The sequence below is a fragment of the Carlito syrichta genome, unplaced genomic scaffold, assembly GCF_000164805.1.
Source record: "Carlito syrichta isolate Samal-C Ts95f unplaced genomic scaffold, Tarsius_syrichta-2.0.1 Scaffold311768, whole genome shotgun sequence".
NCBI classification, from domain to species: Eukaryota; Metazoa; Chordata; class Mammalia; order Primates; family Tarsiidae; genus Carlito; species Carlito syrichta.
The window spans coordinates 368,759-376,598 of NW_007255864.1; the positions used below are offsets into that span (position 1 = coordinate 368,759).

The 7,840-nt window shown below is 45.3% G+C and overlaps 1 protein-coding gene across 1 annotated transcript in view; it reads left to right on the forward strand.

Moving 5' to 3' along the window:
* The window catches only part of SLC22A16 (solute carrier family 22 member 16), a 70,046-nt gene that overhangs the window by 9,134 nt on the left and 53,072 nt on the right, over nucleotides 1–7,840 (forward strand). The window lies entirely within an intron of this gene.

Genomic DNA, 7,840 nt, shown 5'->3' on the forward strand with positions numbered 1-7,840 from the left:
TCACCAAGTTGCCCAGGTGGGTCTTGAACCCGTAGGCTCAGGCAATCCACTCACCTCAGCTTCCCAAGGTGCGGGATTACAGGCTGAGCCACTGAGCCCAGTTAAAATTTTTTTTACTTTTAAAGATGTGGGGTACAATTCAAAGTTAGTTATACAAATGTTCATTATACAGGCAACCTTGTTGATGAGGTGTGCCCCTCCCGCCCCTGGCAGTTTCCTTTAACTGCCAATTTCATCCCCCATCCCCTGGCAGTTTCCCACTACTGCCAACCCCTTTCTTATAGTATTATGCTAGCTGTCCAAGGTCCACTTATGAATGAGAAAGTGGCTAATTATCACAGCCTGGAACAGGCATGCACACCCCCCACCTTGGGCTCTGTGGTCATTTCACTAGAGGTACGCAGAGCCAGCATGGCACCACTACCCAGTGACCATGCGACAAGTCCTTTATGTGCAAGGTGTATCCTGGAGGGGGTGTCCTCTGAGGCCCCAGCCCACAGAGCCATCATTCCGCCATGGAATCTAGTTTTCCATTCTGAGCAGGAACTGGAGAGGCTGGCTTTTAAATTAGCTGTAAAGGAACCCTATCCCAAATGTTAACTGTTTTTTTAAAATAAGTCACTCTGTCCCTTTCCTCTTTTATGGCTTCAAGTAAATCCAAGGAGGTCACCGGTAAATCAGCCCCAGTGACAGAAGACGTGCTAAAGCTCAGTGAGCCTGGCGCCTCTGCTCCTGGGGTGGCGGGGTAAGACAATGACTCTCTGCAGGAATCCCCCACATCATATTCTGCCATGATTGCTCTGGCGCCTTCTTTCATCCTGGCAAACGGGACCACACTGAGCTCACGCGCCTTCCCTATGGCTGCTGGTTCCTGGTTCTGCAGCTAGTTGTGTGGAATTTTCTAAGACCCGCTGGTCGTTCCCACGGCACACCGACGACTCAAAGCTGCACGTCAGGGTTTCCGTTTGCTTCTTTCTCAATGCCCTTGCTTCATGGATTTTCAGAAAATAGTCTTTAGTCAAACTGTTTTCTACCTGTTTTTTTTTTTCCATCTTTACACAATTGATTATTTCTTTATTCTGGAAACAGCAGAACTTGGCAGTAATTCATTCTAGGCAGCCACATCAAAGAAGCCGTATTACCATTCTCCATTAAGGGCTAATTACTAAATACTTGGCAAAGACAATAATGATGTTTTTGTTTCATTGTTCTGGCCTCACGCATGTTCTTATTTTCCCACACATCCCTGTCCCTGCAGTTCCATTGTATTTATCACACAGTGCTCAAAATTAAGTGACTCTAAATCTCTTCTGCTACTGGAGGGAATTGTATGGGAGTGCACATATGGTTCTGTGTTTTACAAGTGGGGACAGACCCCAAAGTGCTTTCCTTAAGAGTTATAGGTCTGCCTGGCCGTAGGCTTGCCTCTCCTTAAAGCTTGTTGAGAGCTTTTTGTAGATCTGTGTATGACTTGACACCCTATGTCACAAATGACTCAAAGTGGTTTAAAACGATAAAGTTATTGGCTTTATGGAACAGAAAATCCAGAGGTAGTTGACCTCAGGTAAGGTCTGATCCAGGAAACAATGTCATGTGGGAGAAAAATATTATAGAGGGTGTCAAGACATTGATTAATAAAAACATTAGGTTGGTTTTCGTGATTAAAAAAAAAAAATTAGACAGGTTTTTCCCTCTCGGGATGGGCATGTGTCCAACATTGGTGCATCTTTTTTTTTTTTTGAGTTGGAGTCTCACTCTGTCGCCCAGACTGTAGTGCAGTGGCACACTCCCGGCCACCGCAGCCTCAACCTACTGGGCTCCAGTGATCCTTCTGTCTCAGCCTTCCAAGTAGCCGAAACTACAGGCGTGTGCTACCACGCCCGGCTAGTTTTTGATTTATCGTAGAGATGAGGTCTCGCCAAGTTGCCCGGGCAGGTCTCGAACCTGCAGGCTCAGCAATCATTGGTGCATCTTAATTGGTCTCAGTTTCTGTGTGCCTCTGTTTCATGGTGTGCTCTTTTTGTTAAATTTTATGCATGATTATTTATTATTTTCTTAAATTGGCAAATAAAATTTGCATATGTTTGTCATGTACTGTATGCTGTTTTAGGGTGGAATGGCTAAAATGAGCTAATTAATGCATGCATTCTTCACACGTGTATTAAAATTTTATAATACACTGTGATTTCTTTTCTTGCCCTCAGTAACTTTGTACGTTTTAATCTTCTAAAGTGGTTTCCCCAAATTGCATAAACTTTGTCTCACAAAACCTAGATCTGTCCCTGCTGAAGAGATGGTGAGAAAGTTGTTCCCAGAGAAAGTATTTTATGAAAATGAGGGAGAAAGGACATCTAATGGCAAAAACAAGACATGACCACTGAAGTTTTAAACCTGTTCTGAATTTCCTTTGCTTTGAATTCTGCTTGTATGAGGTCGACACATGTTTTTTATCAGCAATGATGCTATTTAAAAGCAGGGATTATGTGTTAAAAACTTCTCTGCTTGTGCCTCAGTGATCAGCAAAGGAACTTGTATGGAAAACATATTGATTTATTACTACTACTTTACAGGACTGGATTCTATGTGGGGGACTGGTGCCAGGACCCACAGTCCCTCTGCATACGCCAAATCCATGAGGGCTCTCATCCTACATACAGATGGAACCACAGAGCCCATGTATACTCAAAGGAGGACCCCGAGAAACTTAGAATAAACTTAGTTCACATTTTGCCTCAGCATAACCATTTGTGCTTAGACTGACACACTTTGAATCTAGCACAGTTTAGAAGTAGATAGATAAATTTTCAATAGGCAGGTTTTTTACTGCAGGCCAAGCTGGCAACCTACCGCATCCCCCCAGCAAATCTCCATCAGATGCAAGGCACGGACAGCATAACCTTTCAATTCATGGTTTAGCATAATAATCTCTTTTTTTTTTTTTTGAGTTGGAATCTCACTCTGTCGCCTAGACTGGAGTGCAGTGGCCACTCCTGGCCACTGCAGCTTCGACCAGCTGGGCTCCGGCGATCCTTCCACCTCAGCCTTCCAAGTAGCTGGAACTACAGGTGCGCGCTACCACGCCCGGCTAATTTTTGATTTATTGTAGAGATGAGGTTTCGCCAACTTGCCTAGGCGGGTCTTGAACCCGCGGCTTAGACAATCCACTCACCTCGGCCTCCCAAAGCACTGGGATTACAGGCTGAGTCACTGAGCCCGGCAGCATAATAATCTCTAAGAAACTCTCAGGCCCTTTAGCTGGTCAAAGCCATAGAAATGGTAATAAGACCACCTTTTTGCTAAAGCAGCTTTTTGCTAAGGCACTTGTGGATTGGAAATGTCTTACAGGTCTCTTGCAGGAAAAACTCCTCCCCTTGTCTCCTCCCATCTAGCCTACCACCATGGCAGCAATCCTGACTAACCCACCCATCTGCCTGCTCTCCATCACCTGACATCAGTACCTGCGCTTACCTGCCCCTTCGTGATGACTGGAACAAACCACCACCCAATCACCTTAATGACCTTCTCCCATCAAAGGGAAGGCTTAAAAGAACTCAACCACAAACAGCCATTTGCGCTTGCCTTGGTAAGCTATGCTGTGGCCGTGTGCTCTTTGAGTATGACCAGGACATGTTTTCATAAACTTTGGCCCCCTCCCCTACCTTGGGGAGGTGAAGCTCTCTCTCTCTCTTTCTTAGTTTTTAAATAAACTATATTTTCTAATCTAACTTCTGTGCAATTTTTTGTAATCTTTCTTGCAACACTGGATCATTCACCAGATTCCTACACTCCCCGCAGGCCTGACCTAACATTCTGGAGCCCCCTCTGGGAATGTGACCCTAACATATTCTATATGAAAACGTGGCCTTCCCTGTCTGTGAACTTTACATCCCACAAGTACAAGTAATTTCAATCTATATTTGGTTGAAAAAATTTGCATGTAAGTGGACCAGCATAGTCAGACGCGTGTTATTCAAGTGTGTGTGTGTTTTTTTAAATCAGAGTCTCACTCTGTCACGCAGGTTGGAGTGCTGTGGCACACTGACAACCACCCCAGTGTCAACCTGCTGGAGGGCGATCCTTCCGCCTCAGCCTTCCAAGTAGCCAGAACTACAGATGTGTGCTACCACGCTCGGCTAATTTAAAAAAAAAATTATTGTAGAGACGAAGTCTTGCCAAGTTGCCCTGGCTGTTCTCGAACCCATGGATTTAGGCAGTCCACTCGCCTTGGCCTCCCAAAGTGCTGGGATTACAGGCTGAGCCACCAAGCCTGGCTGGAACTTTTTTTTGAGTTGGAGTCTCACTCTGTCATCCAGGCTGGAGGACAGTGGCATGGTCACAGCCCACTGTGGCCTCGACCTCCTGGGCTCAGGCGATCCTTCTGCCTCAGTCTCCCAAGTATCTAGGCCTAGAGGTGAGTATCAGTACATCTAGCTAACTTTAAAATTTTTTTTTTTTTGTAGAGATGAGCTCTCACTATGTTGCCTAGGCTGATCTTGAACTTCTAAGCTGGAGGAATCCTCTCGCCTCAGCCTCCCAGAGGGTTAAGATTATAGGCATATATATATGAGAAGGGACCCCCCCAAAAAAAAACCTGGAATTATCTTTTGGAGGGCGGGACCCTTGTGGTACAGGCTTCCCTCCCTAGGTAAGTGTTCTAGGAACCCATCAGCATCAGTGAACCAGCTAGTGTTGTTGTAAGAGGCTGCTTTCAGCTTCAGTGCATTTTTTTTTTTGGTAGAGCCTTGCAACGCATTTTGCTCATTTCATGATGGGCGATTTGCAAGCCCACCTGCCCACACTGCACTGAGTGTTCAGTGGTTTTGACCAAAAATAGCATGATCCCAGTGCCCCAGCCTTCCTATCTTGCCTCAAGCCACATTTTTGTTTCCCCGGATGAAAAACGTCCCCAAAGGGAAACATTTGGCCAATGTGGAAGAGGTGAAATAAAAAATGACAGAAGCACTAAAAGGCATCAAAGTTGAAGAGTTCAAAAACTGTTCTGAGCAGTGGAAAAAGCATCTGGATAGGTGTATTGCATTAAACGGAGAGTACTTTGAAGGTGACTGAAGGTTAAACGTGTAAAAATCAATATACGATTTTTCATAAATAAATTCTGGATTTGGGAGTGTTCCCCTTGTATATTATTAAGTGCCTTTTGGGATTGATTGGGAACAAATCCAAATCAACCAGCATCTGCCTTTTTATTTATTTATTTATTTTTATTTTTCGAGTTGGAGTCTCACTCTGTCGCCTAGACTGGAGTGCACTGGCCGCTCCCAGCCACCGCAGCCACGAAATGCTGGGCTCTGGCGATCCTTCCGCCTCAGCCTTCCAAGTAGCTGGAACTACAGGCACGCATTACCATGCCCGGCTAATTTTTGATTTATTGTAGAGATGAGGTCTTGCCAAGTTGCCCAGGCGGGTCTTGAACCCGTGGACTCAGGCAATTCACTCACCTCAGCCTCCCAAAGCGTGGGATTACAGGCTGAGTCACCAAGCCCGGCTTGCCTTTTTATTTTTTATTTTGCCTTGTTTGTGTTTTGCTGTTTACCAGGTCACTTCTCTCAGCACAATGTCCTCACTTTTTTTCAATGTTCCCTGGTAAAAACCAGGGCGTCTGTTCCAGAATGAACTCCAAGGTCCAGGTGGCTGTAAATTTTTATTTTATTTTGTTTTGTTATTTTATTTTATTTTATTTTTCTAGTTGGAGTCTTACTCTTGTCACCCAGGCTGGCGTGCAGTGGCACACTCATGTCCTCTGCAGCCTCCACCTGCTGGGCTCTGGCGATCCTTCCGCCTCAGTCTTCCAAGTAGCTGGAATGACAGACTCACACTACCATGTGTCTAGTTTTTGTGATTTATTGTAGAGACAAGGTCTCACCAAGTTGCCCAGGCTGGTCTCGAACTCCTGGGCTCAGGCAATCCTCTCGCCTCGGCCTCCCAAAGTGCTGGGATTACAGACTGAACCACAGTGCCTGGTGAACATTGTTATTTTAGGTTCCTATTTTCAGGAACATAGATTCTCTCAAACATGTTTAAAGGGTTGATTAACACTGGACATAGTTATCTGAAACAGAAATCTTCTTTGGCTTATTGTGAATGTACTGACTTTAACCCTTTCTAGAAATTTCCTGGGAACGAGTATTGTTTTCCAAGATTTCTTAACAGGATGAGACCTTTCTTTACTCTCAGGAGTTAGCCCACCCTGTTTCAGATACTCATCTTGAATTATGAATATTTGTAGAAGTGGTTAGTATGCCTCAGAATCACCTGGGGGCTTATTCAACTCAGATATCTATGCATTGCCATATATTGTGAACATCTTTCCATGTTAATAAACATACAACCACACCATCATTTTTATTTTAAAATTAGATCTGTGTATGACTTGGCATCCTATGTCACAAACATAAAAGTAATAATTTCCGCCGGGCTCGGTGGCTCAGCCTGTAATCCCGCGCCTTTGGGAGGCTGAGGTGAGTGAATTGCCTGAGCCCGCGGGTTCGAGACCCGCCTGGGCAGCGAGACCTCATCTTTACAATAAATCAAAAAATCAGCTGGGTGTGGTGGTGCATGCCTGTAATTCCGGCTACTCGGAAGGCTGAGGCGGAAGGATCGCCGGAGCCCAGCAGGTGAGGCTGCGGTGGCCGGGAGCGGCCACTGCACTCCAGTCTGGGTGACAGAGTGAGACTCCAACTCAAAAAAAAAAAAACACCAAAATTGGGCCAGGCTGCCTAGTGGCTCATGCCTATAATCTCTGTACTTTGGGAGTTCGAGGCAAGAGAATTGCCTGAACCCGGGAGTTCAAGACCAGCTGAGCAACACAGTGAGACCTCGTCTCTACAAAAAAATCAAAAAAATTAGCTGAGCAGGGAGACATGCAGCTGTAGTCCCAGCTACTTGGAAGGCTGAGGTGGAAGGATTACCTGATCCCAGCAGGTCGAGGCTGCAATGACTGTGATCGTGCCACTGTACTCCAGCCTGGGCAACAGAGTGAGACTCTGACTCAAAAACAAAGAAAAAACAAACCATCAGTTATGTAACCTTTCGCATGCAACTATGTTAGCCCTTAAGTTGCTTCCAATTTTTCTTTTATGATAAATAGTACTGTACTGAAAAATTTTGCATATAGACATTTGTACATTTCTGTGATATTTTCTCACTTTAACATTTTAATACCTTTGTGATTTTAAGGGTAATATCCTATATACAGTATTTAGTATATCAAATTTAGAAATAAGAAAAATAAAATATTTTTATCCAAGGCAATTAAGACCAGTAAGTAGTTGATTAACTGAAAAAGTTGGTAAAACAAAGAACCATTAAAAAAGAGAAAATCGAGCCCAGCTCGGTGGCTCAGCCTGTAATTCCGCACCTTTGGGAGGCTGAGGTGAGTGGATTGCCTGAGACCGCGGGTTTGAGACCCACCTGAGCGGCGACCTCATCTCTACAATAAATCAAAAAATCAGCCGGGCGTGGTGGCGTGCGCCTGTAGTTCCAGCTACTTGGGAGGCTGAGGCAGAAGGATCGCCGGAGCCCAGCAGGTCGAGGCTGTGGTGGCCGGGAGTGGCCACTGCACTCCAGTCTGGGCGACCGAGTGAGATTCCAACTCAAAAAAAAAAAAAAGAGAGAAAATGGCCGGGCCCGGTGGGTCAGCCTGTAATCCCAGCACTTTGGAAGGCCAAGGCAAGAAAATTGTCTGAGCCCACGGGTTGAGACCAGCCTGGGCAAGTTGGTGAAACCTCATCTGTACAATCAATCACAAAAACTAGCCAGACGTGGTGGTGTGCATCTGTAGTTCCAGCTACTTGGAAGGCTGAGGCGGAAGGATCGCCTAAGT